General features: G+C 37.5%; 1 protein-coding gene across 6 annotated transcripts in view; it reads left to right on the top strand.

The window, feature by feature from the left end:
- Window positions 1-16223: 16223 nt before the first annotated feature.
- Window positions 16224-16677, top strand: part of ARID4A (AT-rich interaction domain 4A) — a 76140-nt gene continuing 75686 nt past the window's right edge. For all 6 annotated transcript variants that reach the window (XR_002831843.1, XR_002831842.1, XR_002831844.1 and 3 more), the window contains exon 1: window positions 16224-16355. The gene's annotated coding sequence lies outside the window, so the exon portion shown is untranslated. The remainder of the gene's footprint in view (window positions 16356-16677) is intronic.

Raw genomic sequence — 16677 nt, 5'->3', positions numbered from 1 at the left:
CTACCATTGCTTCTAGGCCTTTTGGTTAAGATCAAGTATAAAAAGTACCTATCAAGGTAGTAGGCAATTAATTGATGCCATTGCCCAGTTTTGTATTTAGTGAAATGGCTGTTGGTCATCAGCCACTTTTAACCTCTAGGTGTACACACACAAGAAAGATGTTTCAGGAGAGTCAAGAATGTATCGGAGTGGATTTAAGTACCCACGTAAGAAATTTCTCAATCTGTAAAGTTAATATAAAAATACTCTTATTTTATGCCAAAAAATAAATGAGAATATTTGTGGAAATGCTCTTTAAGCAGAATCGTTACTGAGGAATAGTTAGAATCGTGACCTGTAAGAACAATTGTCATAACCTGAACAGTAGCATTGACAGCAGGAAGAAACAATGTGAACTTAGGCCAAGTATCCAGGTGTACACACCTTTTATTGGGCTCATGCCAGTATCACTCCATTCAACTGTCATGCTTTCCTAGGTAGGAATCTAGTCACCGAGTTTAGCAGCAGAGTACTGCTGGACTTCGAACATCTGTGTAGTTCAAATAGCAAATCATTATACTTGAATAGCTAACTACTATACAAACAAGCCAAAACCAATGTCACTGCCATGGCTTCTTTTATATAAAATTATTTGTTAATTTTACAACTCATACATTTAATTCAAAATGACACCACTGTTGGCCTTGGCAAAACATCTAAACAATATTAAATTGGATCTAGTGAGAGAGACAATAAGTTGACTATCCCCAAGCCAATCTATAGCCATTCTTTATTTTTCCAAACTTCCGAAGTAAGTATAGTATATAGATCTCCTATTACTGTACTTGTGAGTACATGTGTTCTTATTCATATCAGTATAGCTAAAAACCTTTTTTAAAAGAGTAATTCTAAAGAAACCTAAATTTGAGCAGCTAAGCCACCTGAAAAATAGTATAGATGCCCTAACAACAAACAAATCTAAAAATACTTAAGCAGGTACACCCAGCTCTTCAGCTATTTATGGAAGGAAAACAACTGAGTTTCATACATATATTTATATAGGTTCAATAATCTAGGTTCAATTGTAGGGTCACTATGTAAATGCACCGTTGAGATAGATTGGCCTCTGAGGAAAGAAAGTCTTGTATATTTTACTTTGTACAAGACTACAAATTTATTTTCAGAAAAGACTGAGTACCTTGATTACTGTAAACCTTGATGCTGGTACCTGAAAAAAAAAAAAGAAAAATGTTTTAAAGAATAAAGTTTTGGTTTAGAGATTACAAATAATGAAGTGTAATTAAACTATAAAAGCACTTATCTGGTAATCTGTTTGCTTTTGTTTTATCATTCATAAAAGGAACTGAAAAATAAATGAGAGCAATCACATTGTAGGTCATCAATACACTTTTTTTAAAATATATATTTTTATTGATTTCAGAGAGGAAGGGAGAGGGAGAGAGAGAAACATCAATGATGAGAATCATTGATTGGCTGCCTCCTGCACGCCCCACACTGGGGATTGAGCCTGAAACCTGGGCATGTGCCCTTGACTGGAATCGAACCTGGGACCCTTCAGTCCAGATGCCGACACTCTATCCACTGAGCCAAACCGGCCAGGGCCATCAATACACTTGATTAAAACAAAATACTCTTCAAATTAAGACTTGAAGAGCAAATTAAGATGACAAATTAACATTTCCTTTCTCATTTTGTAAAAATATCTACTTATCTATATCGAATTCACCATGCATAGGCTATTTCTTAAGTGATCTTTCCTAAGGAATCAGACCACCAGCCAAAGAAAGCCTTCTGAAATGATTTCCCCCTCTCAAAGCTCTTTACATGTTTCCCACTAAATAGTTGTCAAATTAACTACAAAAAAAAAAAAAAAAAAAAGGAACTCTAAAACATGAAGCAAAAGTACTCAATCCTAACCAAGTAAAAGCTTTTGTTCTACCACTGCCATGTTTATGCATCTATTATGGTGTTCACGATCCCTCCCATAGATGGGAGTTGTTCAAGAAAAGAAATCATGTTTTTCATCTTAACTGGTGAGCACACAGTAGGCATTCAAATGCTAATGGTACACATTTTTTAAAATTTGAAATAATTCATACTAGTGAACTGCAGCATAAGGTATACCAATTCTGGGTATATACCGAAAGGAACTCAAAACTGATTCGAAAGAACATATGCACTCCCATGTTCACTGCAGCATTATTTATAAGAGCCAAGATTGGGAGCAACACAAATGCCCATCAATAGATGAGTAGATAAAAAAGCTGTGGTACATACATACAATGAAATATTTCTCTCTCATCATTGGTGTTTCTCTCTCTAATCAGTAACAATAAACTTTTAAAAAATGTGCCCTGACAAACCTGTGCATATCGTGACAGTCAACCAACTAAGCCACACTGGCCAGGGCGGAATAAATTCTTTTGTAAAAGCATGATAATGGGATTTTTCTCGTTAAAAGAAGTTAGGGCTTCCTTTCTGCCACCACTGTAACCACAACAATTTCATAATAAAAGTAACATCATAATTAAAGCCAGATTAGTGTAAGTTTCAAAGTGGCTTTGTCATTTAATAATTGTCACCTTGGGCAAGTTACTTCTTTCCTCATCTATAAAATGAGGATTATATACCATTAAAATGGCATAAACTGGAATACTTAGGTATAAGTTTAAATTTGTGCAAGGTATGTTGAAAATTATAAAATGGTGAGAGAAAATGAACTAATCAGAAACTGATCAGAAGACTCAGTATTGTCAAGTCTCCCTAAACTGATTTATGGATTCAAGGTAAACCCAATCAAATTCATAATGGGCTCTTTTTGGGGGGTGGGGTTGGGGAGTGGTAAGAAATCATCAAGCTATTACTAAAATTTATATGGGAAAAAGAATTAGAACAGCCAAAACACTTTTCGAAAAATAAAAAGACTGCCACCTGATTATATAGTTAATGTAACAGATATGGAACAGAATGGAGTCTTAAAATAGACTTACAAATATGGTCAATTGTTTGACAATGGTGAAAAAAAAAGGCAAATCAATGGAAGATTAGTGCTTTTTCACAGATGACACTGGAACAATTGGATAGACATCCATAATGCAAAAACAAAAACCGACACCAAAAGTCAAACTATACTTTGGTACTATATACAGAAATGAATTCAAAGGATAAGCCAAAATGTACCCCAAACTCTAAAGCTTCTAGAAGAAAACAGAAGATTTCGTTTAAAAGAAAGTTCGATATCAAAACTAAAAAACTGAATTTCACCCAAATTAAAAGCTTCTACTCTCCTAAAACACTGAAAATGAAAAGACAAAATTCTAGGGAAAAACATCTGCAAATCGCTCAATTTTACAAAGGACACGTGTTTAAGATGTACAAAGAATTCTCAAAATTCAACAATAACCTGATTTTTAAATGGGTAAAAGATTCAGACAATTCACATTACAAATAAAACTGGTGTTCCTTCTTTGACCATCCAAATGTGCATCCTTCCAGTCCATAATAACAGCTCTTTAAAAAAGTAAACACTGGTGTAATGTGGTTAATATATAAACATTGAAGAGCAAGGGTCCTTACACATCTTGAGTTTGTGTTTGAAGTGTATGATTTGGACTTTTATATGTGGAACCATAATGTGGAACTTAAGGAAAATTCATTTAAAAAGCTGAACTGTACAGTCCATATGAGAAGGAATAATTTTAAAACTTCCAGGGAAAGTCAAAGTCAAGACCAGTGTGCAGTATGGGAAAATTATTCTTAAGATAGCACCAAGGAAATACTGATAATTTAAAGAAAGGGAAATGATATATGAGAATTATAGAGGTATACTAGTAAAGACAATAACCTGTTATCTTCAGGAGACTGACTGGTTTGAGAGTAAGCAGGAACCAAGTGATAGCAGTAAAGAATCAAAGCAAACATTTGGATGCCTACAATGTATCACATTGCCAGAAAATATTTTAAAAGGTAAATAAATTGCTTCCCCAGTGGGAAAAACAGGCACATTTAAAAATCACTAAGCAAGGTGCAATAGAAATATGTATATGTGTTATTATATATACATATATTTTATATACATACTCAACTACAAATATGTGCTTTGGGAAGGGGGGGGGGGGAGATAAATTGACAAGACAAGGAATTTGGACAGTTTCCTGAAGATCTGGTAGGATGAGCTCTCCAATCAGGACATTCAGAAAAACGAAGGATGTCCATGATTAGTAGAAAAAAAGTTCTGAGATAGCAATGATTGAAACCAAGTAAAAAGACTAAATAAACAGAATTTAGATGACAGTGGGACTATATCCATTTGGTTCAAAGACCATCTGTGAAAGAATCCTCCATAGATTGAATTCACTAGGTCTGAAGTGAGTGAGTATTTTGAACAAGTAGCCCAAGGTAATGCTTATGAATACACTAAAATTTGAGATTCACTGATTTGGACCCAGGTTAATAAAAGGAGAACACGGCAACAGAAACAATTATTTAAAGGGTTTCAACAGATGAACTTTCTGTTATAAATCAAAACGGAGGATGAAACTGTAGGTCATGGTTAGTATTTAGGAAATCTGAATTTTTAAAGACATGTCTCAGAAATGGGAGCACATTCTGAGATGATGAAAGAGGAAAGTATCTGTTAGAAACTTTATAGTAGGTGGTTTCAAATATCTTATAAACCAGCATCAGTTCTCTGAAAATTTCCAAAATGCCAGCAAGCCAATAAGGAAGAAATTATATAAGTCAGGGATTAAAAAGCTCCTTATTTTAGTGACAGGTCAAAAAAGAAAAATAGCTGACTTAAGGCTGGCTATGCTAATTTGGTTAAAGAAAATTTTATAGAAATGCTTGGTTCTATGACTGCAAAATAACCTCAACACAAGATTCCCTTAGTAGCAATAGGAGGGGATTAAAGTTTACATTGAAAGTTATGTTCTACTGACACATTCTCTTACCTAATTAGAAGTTGAGTTCATATAACAAAAACATGACAAAGAATTCATCATTTATAACTAAATGTTCTGTTTATTCGCTATTTTAATGGCAGTCTTTAAATCATTTACTGCAACCTTTCCCCAAAAGACATTCTATATTTACAATGTAGTCCATTTCTAATCACCACTTGACCTTTCATCTGTCCCTACTGAACACAGAGTAAATGTGGCTGAATGCAGTTTTACATATTTGTGGAGAAAAGTCTACTAGAAATGAACATATTCTTCCTTCACAGACTGTGTAGTGATTCATTCACAAACTGAAACACATTTGACATGGAAAGCCTAAAGGAAAGCTATAGCGTAGGCAAGTCACACGCTAATTATTTCTAATGAGTCTCTCTTCCTGGCGGCCCTCTTTCATAAAGCAAAGCCAATGAAGCTTTCTGACAAACGTCCTCAAGTGTAGACAGGATGTGCCATTCCCACCCCCAATCTTGATATATGGAGAGCTTCCAAACTGAATTTCAGGAGAGATGCTTTAAACATGAAACTCAGGCTCATCCGTTCTTTCCCCTAAATGGAAATCTGACAAAACAGGAAGTACTTGGCAGCACAGAGAAGCAAGTTTTGTGGCTTACATATTTACTGGTAGCAGACTAATTCTTCGTGACAGTGTAATAAAATGCAGAACTTCACATTTGAAAGGAAAACAGCAAAAATGTGCCTTGGTTACCAAGGTTCCCTTACATTTTAAAGGCCTTAAGGACATTATCACATGATATATAGAGGAATAAGAAACAGGAAGATGGCTTTTTTGTTCCGTTCCTTCATATAAAAACCCTCCTTCCTTGTCCTAAGCCATCAAAATTAGACAAACACTGGAAGCAGTTTTATGACTACATATATAGAGATTAAGAAATACAAAGATTAAAAAAAAGACTTCTGGTTTGGTTTGAGGGAACCTACTTAGGGAAAATTTTTTTGTTTGTGCTTGCCATAGGATTTGAGGTAAACCTAACTAAAAAATAAATATGAATATAAATTCCTAAGTGGTACATTAGGATTAGCAGATTCAATAACACACTACCAAACATACCGTAAGCCAACCAAAGGGAAAAAAAAGAAAATGAATTCTTCCCCTATGACAGTGATGGCAAACCTATGACACGCGTGTCAGAGGTGACATGCGAACTCATTTTTTTGGTTGATTTTTCTTTGTTAAATGGCATTTAAATATATAAAATAAATATCAAAAATATAAGTCTTTGTTTTACTGTGGTTGCAAATATCAAAAAATTTCTATATGTGACACGGCACCAGAGTTAAGTTAGGGTTTTTCAAAATGCTGACAGGCCGAGCTCAAAAGGTTCGCCATCACTGCCTTATGACATCCTCCAGCTGCCCTCCTCCACTTAAAGAAACTTCACTACAGTGAAATTAATCAGTGAACCTGCTATTATTTCAAATATGTTTTACTAGCCAATGAAAGCATTTACAACACTTGTTAAATAAAACAGTGAAGTAGGTAGGACATATACTCAGGCAGAGTAATGTATCCCAGGTCACAGCCAATGAAAGCAGGCTTATGATCAGAGCACAGAACATCTGTTTTCAAATACAGTCTTTTCTTTATTAAGATATTTATGCAATCCAACATCCCACTGAACTACTGTAAAAGTTCTGAGAATTTTTAAGCTGAGCACATAATTACTACGTTAGCTCTACGCATGCCTACTATGAGCCAGGTATTTTAACTTACCTCCCTATTTCCCACCGTTGCCATTTCTTCTAGAGGCCAAGACCCTATCAATAGTATAGTAACCAAGGGTAAATAAATGTTTTCATAACATCTCTCACCCAGAGAGTATCCTTATTCTCAGAGTATCCTTACTTTCCTGCCTAGAGGCATTATGGCACCATGATAAGAAAATGTACTTGTAGACTGAGAGTATGAGTTCAATAACTAATTGAGCCAGTTATTGGCAGCAAATGTAGTTCTAGCCAAACTTCACAAATCTAAACCACTGGTGATAACTAAGATTAGTGGGTGGGCAGATCTATGAAAAATCAGTTACTATATAAAAAAAAAATCCCTTTGGTAGTTAGACATACTATTTAAAAAAGGGGGGGCACACACATACTAATGAAAATTCTTGAACTGTGGATAGTAGACATTATGCTCTACTCCTTACATGTTCTTGAATCTGACCCAATTCCTAAAGCCTCAAATGATCTCATTTTTAGTAACTGACCAGGCAAGATGTTCCTGGTGCACAAACACTGACAAAGCACATATTCACTTGCACACATTTGTCCATTAAACATCAACTTTTATAAACTTTCACTCCATATATACAGTGCCTACTAAGTGCCAAGGCCTGTGATAGGTTTTAACCCTACAAAGATAAATACGGTATAGTTCTCTGCTTGTAAGAATGTCATCACTTAGTGAAGAACATGCAAGTGGATAAAAAAAATGAAAACTGAAATGCAACATAGAAAGTGGCAGGAATCTTATAAGAGGAAATATAAAATTCATATGGACAAATTACCACAGTTGCAAAGGTATCATGGAAAGCTTCACTTAAAAAGTAGCTTTTGACCAGGTGTTAATAGGGCAACATTCCAGAAAGTGGGAAAAGTATGAATAAAAACAGAGCTGGACCCATCCAGATTGGCTCAATTGGTTGAGTGTGGCCCTGTGCACCTAAAGGTTGAGGTTTGATTCCCTGCAGGGCAAATACCTGGGTTGTGGGTTCAATCCCTGGTTGGGGCACATATGGAGAGCAACCATTCAATGTTTTTCTCTCCTCTTTTTCCTCTAAGCATGTCCTTGAGTGAGGATTAAAAAAAAAAAAAAAAGAGCTGGGAAAACACAGAGCTTGTGGAGCTTTCATGTGACAAGAGCAAGTAATACCTTAAAAGAAGTAAAAGTATGAAGAGAGGTTGTGATGACTTTTGGGAAGGTATTGAATGGGAGGCAGAGTCTAGATGATTTTTGCATCTATCGTCTATAATAATAAAAGGGTAATATGCTAATTATACCGGACATCCTTCCGCATGAAGCCAGGGCCAGAGGGAAGCTCAGGTCCTGGGTGCCTGAGGGCGGCTGGAGGGAAGCAAGCCCGGGTGCCAGAGGGTAGCTGGTGCCGGCAGCAGGGGGAAGGAAGGCCTACTCTTGCAGGAATTTCGTTCACCAGGCCTCTAGTATAAATATAATAAAGTATTCTTTTTTTTTCTTTTTCTTTTTAAATATATTTTATTGAATATTTTACAGAGAGGAACGAAGAGGGATAGAGAGTTAGAAACATCGATGAGAGAGAAACATTGATCAGCTGCCTCCTGCACACACCCTACTGGGGATGTGCCCACAACCAAGGTACATGCCCTTGACCAGAATCGAACCTGGGACCCTTGAGTCCGCAGGCTGACGCTCTATCCACTGAGCCAAACCGGTTAGAGTTAAAGTATTCTTTTGAAACATTCTTTGAATGACAGACACTATTTAACATCTTTATCACTAAACACAACAACACTTAATATCTGAGTGCTCCCTAAATACTTGGCACCATTCTAAACACTTTACATGTCTTAATTCATTTAATACTAATCCTAACCCTATCAGGTCAGTTGGGGAAGAGAGGTTAAGAAATCTGCTCTACATCGGCCTGTGGACTGAAAGGTCCCAGGTTCGATTCCGGTCAGGGGCATGTACCTTGGTTGCGGGCATATCCCCAGTAGGAGATGTGCAGGAGGCAGCTGATCGATGTTTCTCTCTCATCGATGTTTCTAACTCTCCATCTCTCCCTTCCTCTCTGTAAAAAATCAATAAAATATATTTAAAAAAAAGAAAAAAAGAAATCTGCTCTAAACTACCCCTCCCATTAAAAGCCTGACCACACCTACACATTCTAAAGCTGGAAGTATCTTCTTTGCTATCCCTGAATGATTTTTAAAGCTATCATTCTAATGGAGATTTATATCCTGTAAATAAATCGAATGTTGTAACCTTTGAAAAATAAGAGGAACCAGAGAAAAGGGGTTAATGTAAGAGAAGCAATTAAAACATACACATACCAGTCATTAAAAACTAATGCTGAAATTAATGCACAAATGTTGTATGTTTCTGAATGTATTACTTTTTCCTCAACTTATAAACAGGTTATATCTTTGTAACTCAAAGCTAGCGCTATGAAGGGGAAACTTTTGTATACCTAACTATTTAAATGAAGTAAGTCTTGAAATATGTGACAAAGTAGCCCAAAGTTCATAAGGCCATATACTAACCCCCCAAATTTAGGTTTTATAAAAACAGATTAAAAAGCCAAATCAAAAAGAAAAAAAAAGGGGGGGGGATTTTTTTCCTAAAACAAAATTGTAATCTTTTTCTTGCTAAATAGCAGAAAACATTTTTTAAAGCCCTAGGAAAAAAGGGGGAAAAGATTCATGAGAGATTCACTGGTTAAATTAGGCTTTTTAAAAAACAAAACAAAACAGGTTTTATTGATTTCAGAGAGGAAGGGATATGGAGAAAAACACCAATGATGAGAATCATTGATTAGCTGCCTACTGCATGCCACACACTTGGGATTGAGCCTACAATGTGGCCTAACCAGGAATCGAACTGTGACCTCCTGGTTCATAGGTCGACACTCAACCACTCAGGCCACGCCAGTTGCGCTTGGCTCTTCCTTTTGAAGAACACTCAAAGTTAGTCTACTCCATATTTTTATGTCTAATTGCCAAAGTCCTTCCTTAAATTGAACACTTAAATTTCATCTGTTAAAAGTGCTTCCCCCAAAATAAGACAACTATTATCTTTACTTACATATACATATATTCAAAGAATATTGGCTAAACATTCATGTTTCACAGAATTACATGTTTCTATATTTTGTTAAAATCAAAATAAAACACACTAAACTTAGTCTACAGAGGAAGAGGAAAGACACTTCAACCCACATATCTGAACAGCTTTTTAAAAAAGCATCCATATTTTACAAGATGCTCATTTAACACTATTATTTTTTTCAATCATGAGAAAATAACCTCTTAATTTACTTGGGAGAATCACCTGCTTTCCCTGAACTTACTTTACTATTAATATACTTTAACTTTTCAAGTTGTACTTTCAAACTCAGAAATGAGAAAGCTCTGATAAAAGAACCAAAGTCTAAAGACTAAAATTGAAAGTCAAAATATAGAAACCAATATCAAGGTCCATCATATGCCTTGACCCAATTACGGACCTCATAGGCACTTTGAGAAAAGGAATAGATGCTTACTGAATAATCCAAGCTCTCACTTGCATGTTTAAAAATAATTTCATCTTTCTTACCAACCAGTGGTCTCTCCTGACTTTCCAAATTAGTTAATGGTACCATCTACTCCCTGCCCTTTAAAATCTTGAGTGTTTTTTCTTCCTTCTTTACTTTCATAATCAATTAGAGATCACATGCTGTCAACTCTTTTTCCTGCTCACCTGTTCCTTCCTATGTCTCCAGGTCCTAGTTTAGTTTCATTTTAGGCTGACACAACGGCAACATTATCTTGTCTCCCTTCCTCCAATTCTCGTGTCATTTCTTTAGTTACATTGGACACTGTATCCAAATAATTTTCCAATAATACATTTTGTGTAATCAGACCCCTCTGTGTCTGTTAAAAAACCTTCAACAAAAATAACTAAAATTAAAAGGGAAGTCTACATGGAAAAATATCTGCAGCAAATTACTACTAAATAGTATTTAATACACCCAAAAAATATAAAAAATATCAAGGCTCTACTACATAAATGAACAGAAGTCTTGAATAGACTAATAATCAGTAAGTAAAAATCCAACCTCACTAGTTAACAAAATCATTACAAAGAAAAAGAGAGTTTAACAGATTTTTCACCTATTAAATTAGCAAAAATGATTATAATTACAGACTACCCAAAGCTGACAATTAAACTCACAGGGATGGTGACAGTGTAAATTATTTTTCTTTTAGAAAACAACATGGCAATGTTTCAAGAGTCATAAAAATACTCATACAATGACCTTTTAAATCAACCCTCAAAGTCCAAAAGACAGAAAATATTGTATGCACATAGATGATGATTATAGCACAATCTTGAAGGACTAGAAACCTAATTATAGACAGGCAACAGAAAAATGAAGTTAAAAGCAAAATAATTTGATGGAATATTTTCAGATATTAAAATTATTAGAGACTGCATAGTCATATTGAATGTTAAAGGAAAAACTAAAATAAAAAATATTCTAAGACTAAAGAAAGAATATGTGTACAGACCAGGAAGAAAACACTTTAAAAATTTAATGTTGGGGTAGGATTAAATATGATTCATTTGTTTAGTTCCATTTTGATTTGTAAAATTTGAAAATAAAACAAAAATTAATCATCATTTCCTGCTCACAACCCAGATTTCAATGCTCTGTTCCAAAACCTGTAGAGAGGACAAGAACCTGATATAATTCTGATGGCCTCAAACAATTTTCCCAATGTAATCTTTAGCTAGTCATCTTCTCCAAAGTGCTTTACTCACTGTCCCAAATATAGCTTTCCAGACATTTGTATTCTCGGTCACAACCTTCCATCCACTTAGAATGTCTTCTTCCTTTCTTCTACTTTAACATATTAAATCTCACTAACTTTGAGAAGTCTTCAACGATCACTAAGTGAATTTCTTTCTGTTCAGTATTATCAATTTGTCCTCTTATAAGCAATTAGATGGACTGAACTGCCATGTTTTAAATCTTTAAGAAGTTAATCTAAATTGATTGCATCTTTTGAAATAACTACTTTTTACTTAGCTTCCACATGTTTAATTTTCTTTCTTTTACTGACAGTAAGCTCCTCACCAGGTAGAAATGCCACTAGGTAACCTAGATCAGCTTGAATCCAATCCTAAAACATGCTGTCATTCTAGTTTGAATTATAAATGAAAGAAAACCAGTATCAATAACTCCATGTGTCTATAAAATCACCAGTGACATCTAATAGGGCAAAAGATCAGACAGAGATTGCAAAGGTTACTTTGGTTACAAATAAGCAAATTTTGTAACTTAAAAAACAACACTCCACACTCATTAGGAATCATCAAGGAGATACATTCAACACAGTAATGTTCTACTTCTCTAGATAGACATTTATAGAAACAACTGTACAGTGGAACAAATCCTATCACTTTTCAAACGAGATATATGTAATAGTAACATGACTAATCTTGATTATTAAAGAATAGTTAAGTGAAATTGCTTACCAGAAACATAATTTTCAACAGGTAACAAATCTTAGGTATTTAAAAACTGGAATACCTCCTTCATTTTTCCACAAAATGAAGCTCACTAGAAGACAAAGCCCACATACTCAGAACACAGAATGTTTTAAAATTTCCATTAAAAACACACACACAAAATTTCTTCACTTCTAAACATTTTTAAGGATGAGATCTCAAGTACTTTGCCACTGTTAAAAAAATAATCATGAAAATATTCAGTATTCTGTGATTAAGAATCCAGAAATGAAATCTATGTGAATGGGTAAACAAATCCATATGGATGTTCTAAATTTGTGATTTCAGTCTAAAATACACTGGGAAGCTAATTATATAGCCTCACTGAAACCCCTGACCAAAAAATGTAACATTTTGCTTTCACAAAAGCTTTTCATCAATAGAAGCATTATTAAAAATTTGACAATTTTGACTTTGTAGGAAACATTATTCTATTAATTGGGGCCTGTTGAAATAGGTTACAAAAAACAATTGTTACAATTTTCTTTCATTCATACCCTAAGAGATAGTCTAAGTGACTATTTAGTTACAGTTGCCTTCCATTAAGAGGTCATAAAATCCTTTAAAAAAAAAACTGAGAAAACAAAATCCTGAATAACTAAATCCACATTGTATTAGCAATTACAAATAAATTCAGTATCAAATAAAAAATTTGGAACATCAAAAATTTTTGAAGACAGCATCATTGGAACATCATGAAAGAAAGAAAACCTAAATTAGCTTATTTTACATATTTTGTATATAAACATACAGACTCATAAGAAATAATGACAGAGCATCTATCATGTTTCTGACAGGCAAACACAAGAGTGATTACAACCTCTGCTGCTTCCCTCTGGAAGTAGTGTCTCAAACCCAGAAGAGCCAAACAATTGCTAAGTAAATGTTATGAGAGGCATGAAAAGGGTCCTTGTAAGGGTACAAAATCATCAAGAGCACAGCATGCACATAAGGATGGAACTCTTCAGGAAATATAACATTCTGCTTTCACAATAGGAAAGGTTACAGGAAACACTAAAATAGTTCAACTCAACTAACTATACCATAAAAATAATTTGTTAAACTCAACTAAATATACCAAAAAACAACTTGTTTTTAGCAACCTCTAAATGTCACTTCTGTGTAGCAAAATGTTTCACTGCACATTTATTTTTTACAGTAAAAAATAAATTAGCTTTAAGAAATTATTCCTAAGGTCCAACAAAAACTCTCAATTTTACTACATATGTGACTTAAGACTGTAACAATTCTATTTGAATAAATAGAGACTCAGGAGAGAAAATTAAAAAAATAAAACTAAAGAAAAACACACAATGTAATAAAAAGCAAAAGGACGACAAAAAAATGTAAAAGTACAGTAAGAGCAAATGCTTCTTGATGGACAGCTGTTCAAGGATTAAAAGCATTAAATGTACAATTCCTTTGGTCTTATATTTCCACTTCCGGGAATTTATTGTAAAGAAATAATCAGCGATGTGAAGGAAAATCTTGGTGCCTAGAAATTTTAGTCACAGATGTCAGTTCTTAGGCAAAATCTTGTAAAATATATACAAGGCTATTCAGCCATATTGCTGAAATAGGAAACTTAAGAGATCAGGTTATATGAATTATTGTGCACCTACCTTGTAGAACACTATGCGGCCATAAAAATGCTTGAAGGACAAAATATTTTCTGTTTCCAATGTTTTCTATAAAGAAAAAAATATGGGTGACAAAATGAGTACGACTGAAATGATTTTTATTTGGTAAAACAAAACCAATGAAAAAGTGAAATTCCTTTGTATAGTATAAACTGTACCTTTTGGTGGAGGGAATACAAAGACTGTGGTGTTCTTTTGGCTTTTTAGTAATTTCCAAATGCCCACTGATGTGGTATTTGGAGAGTAACCGCTGGAAGTTGTGTAGCGAAATTAGAGGCGATTGCCCCGGGAAAGTTCAGCAGCACAGTGTAGCCTAAGGAAGAAAGAAAATCACTTCACTTGTAAACTCTTATTGAAGTATCTTTTTTATATGTCATATTTTTAAATTGGGAGCAAAACATCATGAAATAGCTCATATTAGTCCATGATAAAAATATTAAGTACTTAAAAATCCAGAAATGAGAACCACACGGAATGGGTAGACAAATTCATAAGTATGTCCTAACTTTGAGGTTTCATTCTAAAATACACCTGAAAAAAAAAAAACAAACATCACACCTGATAGCTAACTGTACAGACTCATTTGAACCCTTGACCAAACAAAACAGCTTTCAACTACCATTCTTCCATTTTGCTATTTAATGGCTCTCCTTTTTTTGGCCCATAGAAAATTTTTCCAGGCAGCCTCCCCAATTTTAAATATTTTTACAGACATGAGAATTCCCCTCAGTAACATTTCACGATATTTGTCACGGAGAGGTCCTGTTCCCTTCAGGCCAACAATACCCAATAAGTTACTAAAACTTATCCATAGTATTCGAAACAGGTGCAGTATTATCATGATAATTTAAGAAGCTATCCAGATCAGTGCCCCTGGGTCACTCAATAGAAACACCAACATATATTTCACTTTCTCAGTAAGTAATTTTGAGAAAAACCACTGTTCTGGATGAAAAATTGTTCCGGCTTTCCTTAAACTGTTCTCTGAGTCAATTTAGTCAACGTGGGTTTATCGACGGCATTTTCCATTTCCATGATTATTTCATTCCTTGTGACAGCTTGCCATCGACACTCCACCATTTCACATGTGCTTTTGCTTCATTCAACAAAGCACAAGGTTTTGCTAAGCGACCAGGCCCAATGGCTGCCCGGGACAAGGTCCTCTGCGGAGGTCCTTTAAGGTGTCTCTGAGCCTGCAGAGCCGCTGCTGCTGCTGCTTCCTTTCAAAGCGCAGCCTGCGCCTCGTGCAACGGGAACAGCTGCCTAAGGTCGGGGCGAGCACGTGCGTTCTCCGCATTCCGACCCGAGAGCTTCACCGCGTGACGAGCGCGCGGAGACACCTGTCCCCACGCACCCAGCGCTGCCTACGGACCTCCCCTTCCCCGTCCTAATGAGGGAGGCGCCCAGGGCCAGCTGCACTTGGCGGAGAAAATGACAAACCCCCGACACACACTTCCAACGGGAGGAGGAGCGGTTCGGAGAGATGCAGGACCCCGAAAACCCATCAAGCCCTCCAGAGGAGTCCAAGGACCAGCCCAGAGAAAGACTTCCCCTCCTCCGCCTCCGTCTCGTGCGGCGGGAGAGGAAGCCTCGCCCCCTTTCATCCCGCCTTCTACTTCCCACTCCGCGACAGGGAGCACTTTAACCATGGCTGCCCTGGCCCCCTCACTTCCGGTGCCGGCGCCGCTAGAGCTGCGCCATCCCCCAGTCGTCGGACAACCACAGCTCCCAACTGACCTTTTAAACAGACTCGCGACTCCTCCGACCTTCATTAGGTGCTGCCCTGGAGAGAACTGCGGACGGGTACCGCGCCGAAAGGAATCTACGGTAGAAAGACTTCGCTGTCCTCTCGCCAGAAACATGAAATGCGATAGACCTGCGGCCACCGCTGCCCAGACAAAATGGCGCCGAGAAGTCGGTTTCGCGCATGCGCCTTGGACAGGCCCTGCCCCGCCCCCGTGCCAGTCCTGGCCGCAGCTCCGGGTTCGGTTTCCATGGGACACTCCGCTGCCAATCCTCGTGCGGAACTGCTCTTCCTGACCCCCTCCGTTTACCAATCAGTGTTCAGTCAAGCACATCCGGAGTCTTTTCAACCAATCGTTTGGCAGGAATGGCTTACTCAATACCTGGTTCTCCAGTAACGTTGGACCTCGGAGCCAGCCAATCACAAGTGGCAGATGTCCTACCTGCTGTTTGCGGACCAATCCGTGAAGTTTCAGAGCTACATCCAATGAGGACGGCAAGGAGGGAGCGCCAATCCGAAGCTCTTCGGCGTCATGAGCAGCCAATAAGAGTTCGTGTAGAAGCGAGTCTGCTCAACAGCTTGTTATTTGGTGGATTGTGGCAGTAAATCGGGAGAGTGGGGAACCGGGCGCAGGAACTGCCGCCGCCGCCGCCGAGAGTGGTGCTGCCCAGCCGGGGGCCCACGGCGGTCAGCGGGGCGGAGGACGCGGGCGCTGACAGCGCGCACTTCCCCCGCAGTTGGTAGGTGGGGAGGAGGGAAGTGGGGGAGACTCAGCAGCACAGCAGCTGCTGCTGCCGCCCGGGGTCCCGGCGCAGTTAGAAGCTTTGGAGGTGGGGGACGGGGTGCGAGGCAAGCGGTGCGGCCAGCGCGGGGGGGGAAGGGGCGCGTCGCGGAGCAGCGACAGCAAGTGCGGGAACCGCCGCCGCAGCCGCCGCTTCCCCGGGAAAATGGCTGTGGGGCTGGCCGCGCCGCTAAGTTTGCTTCGGCGCCGTGAAGAGCGGGCTGCTCCAGGATGCCGGCCCCCCGCTCCGCGGCGCGTCCCTTCCCCGCAGAGTCCGTGGC

Source organism: Myotis lucifugus, unplaced genomic scaffold (assembly GCF_000147115.1).
Source record: "Myotis lucifugus unplaced genomic scaffold, Myoluc2.0 scaffold_278, whole genome shotgun sequence".
Lineage (NCBI taxonomy): Eukaryota > Metazoa > Chordata > Mammalia > Chiroptera > Vespertilionidae > Myotis > Myotis lucifugus.
This window is presented reverse-complemented; position numbering and strand designations above follow the sequence as displayed.